Source organism: Panthera tigris, chromosome D2, assembly GCF_018350195.1.
Source record: "Panthera tigris isolate Pti1 chromosome D2, P.tigris_Pti1_mat1.1, whole genome shotgun sequence".
NCBI classification, from domain to species: Eukaryota; Metazoa; Chordata; class Mammalia; order Carnivora; family Felidae; genus Panthera; species Panthera tigris.
This window is the reverse complement of record NC_056670.1, coordinates 29,485,907-29,488,793: the sequence shown is the minus strand read 5'-3', so window position 1 is coordinate 29,488,793 and position 2,887 is coordinate 29,485,907.

Below are 2,887 nucleotides of genomic sequence, written 5' to 3'. Positions count from 1 at the left end.
TACAATTTCAAAACTATATATGTACTTACCTTTTGGCCCAGCCATCCCATTTCCAGGAATATACCCTGAAGACAGAACTCCAACAGTATGAAAATACTATACACCAGGTTCCTCACTGCAGCATTGTTAACTACAAAATACTGCAAATAATCTATGTGCCCATACATTAAGAGTAAGAAAATGGTCGAATAAACTATGATACTCCACACAATGGAGTACAATGCAGTTATGAAACAAAAAAGTTGATTTCTATGAACTGATGTAGTGATTTCCAGGATATGCCATTAAGAAAAAAAAAGCAAAGTGCCAAAAAGTATCTATAGAATACCCTTCCTATTGATACCCTGGTTTTGATCTTTGTACTATGGTTATGTAAAATGTTAACATTGGGGAAACAATTATTTTAAGGGATAAATGAAATAATCTGTCCTTTATTTTTTTTAATAATTTTTTTAATGTTTATTTTTCAGAGAGACAGAAAGACACAGAGTGCGAGCAGTGGAGGGGCAGAAAGAGAGGAAGGCACAGAATCCAAAGCAGGCTCCAGGCTCTGAGCCATCAGCACAGAGCCCAATGCAGGGCTTGATCTCACAAACCATGAGATCATGACCTGAGCCAAAGTCAGACACTTAACGGACTGAGCCACCCAGGCGCCCCCAATCTGTCCTTTAAATGTTAATATTCCTTAGGATTGCTTCCTAAGCTTTGTCCCAGAGAGATCTTCTGCATTTCCAGGTAATAGACAAATAGGCAAAGATTTATACAAGGACATTAATTTTATTTAGAATATTGAAAAATTGGAGCGCCTGGGTGGCTCAGTCGGTTAAGCGGCCGACTTCGGCTCAGGTCATGATCTCACGGTCCGTGAGTTCGAGCCGTGCGTCGGGCTCTGTGCTGACAGCTCAGAGCCTGGAGCCTGTTTCGGATTCTGTGTCTCCCTCTCGCTGACCCTCCCCTGTTCATGCTCTGTCTCAAAAATAAATAAAACGTTAAAAAAAAAAAATTTAGAATATTGAAAAATTGTAAATAACGTGGCCATCTAGAGTCCTGGTTAAATAAATATATATTGACATATCCATTCTGTACTACACGCCATGTAGTCATCAAAAATGCAAGACTGAGAGGTACCTGGGTGGCTCAGTCGGTTAAGTGTCTGACTTTGGCTCATCAGGTCATGATCTTGAGTTCAAGCCCCACATCAGGCTCTGTGCGGACAGCTCAGAGCCTGGAGCCTGCTTCAGATTCTGTGTCTCTCCCTCTCTCTCTCTCTGCCCCTCCTCTCCTCGTGCTCCATCAAAAATAAATAAACATTAAAAAAAAGAAAGATTGGGTGGCTCAGTCTGTTAAGCGACTGACTCTTAATTTCAGCTCAGGTCACAATCTCATAGTTTGTGAGATCAAATCCCACATTGGGCTCTGCACTGGTAGTTCAGAGCCTGTTTGGGATTCTCTCTCTCCCTCTCTTGTCCCTATTATGCTTGCATGCACGGGTGCACTCTCTTTCAAAATAAATAAAGGCTAAAAAAAATATTGTAAAATCTGTACTTACAGAGAAGCATGCACACGTTGAGGGAAAATAGCAATTCACAAAGCTGAATTATTCAAATCTTGTAAATAAATTGTTGGAAGAGATGCTCACAAAAAGGTTATGGAGTGACTATTATTTTTTCTATGTTTGGATTTTTTCACCCATAATTTATTACTTTTAAAATAAAAATTTCATGCTATTCTCATTTTTAGGAAAAAAGCCACCAAAAACTTAAATAGTAAATACTAGTATTTTTATTCTGGCATAAAGCAGTATTTTATACATTAACTTACAGCATTTTATGTACAATTGTAAAGAAACTGCTGCACAGATAACTCCAATGTAAAAATGGATTGTATTTTAAAAGTTCATTGAGTCTGATACATTGGAAAATATTTTCTCTGTAGAAAATAGTAAAAACTGTAACATTTCCCAGCCTAACAAGCCCATTTAAATCAAACAGCTGAATTATATATTTACAAATACGGTTTGAATTCTGGGATCCAGGAGAAACTTTAGCTTCATTTGTTGAAAACAGCCATGTTTTCCATAAAATTAAGTTGTGTCAAGTGCAATTCCCACTAAACTTCCCCCTTACTCTTGATTTATGCCTGATTATTTTTCTGTGGGCTAATCCACATCAAGGATTTAACTGCTCTTCCCTAAAGGACAGGTACTGTGTCCTTTGAATCTGCTTGATTAAATACTTTGGTTGTTATTAAAATATGCTCAGTATTTTGAGCAAAATTGAAATCTAATAAATTATAATCTACAAGACACATGAGTCGTCTGTTATCAAACACCTTCTCCTGTGGCTTGATGGAAGCCATGAGGAATGGGAGGAAAATGGTAAAACTGACAAGAGGATCAAGAAATAAAAGCCAAGATAATTGCTGAGAACACAGAAACATCCAGTTAGGACTGAAGGACACAACTGAAGTCCAAACAGAGAAAGGACACATTGCCTCAAGCATCAAAGAGTTGAGCTGGCAGGGTGCCTGGGTGGCTCAGTCGGTTAAACATCCGACTTTGACTCAGGTCATGATCTTGTGGTCCCTGAGTTCGAGCCCTGTGCCAGGCTCTGTGCTGACAGCTCAGAGCCTGGAGCCTGCTATTCTGTGTCTCCCTCTCTGCCCCCTCCCTGCTCATGCTCTCTCTCTGTCTCTCAAAAATAAATAAATGTTAAATTTTTTTTTTTTTATTTCATTTAAAGAGTTGAGCTGGCTATCTGAACCCCTTACTGCAAGATGATAGAGTAAAATGCAGTTAGATAAAGAGATCTGATGGAGCAAAAGAAACCAGGGCTTAGAAAGACTTCAATTGTTCAAAAATAATCAAATGAAAACAAGACAGGCCATG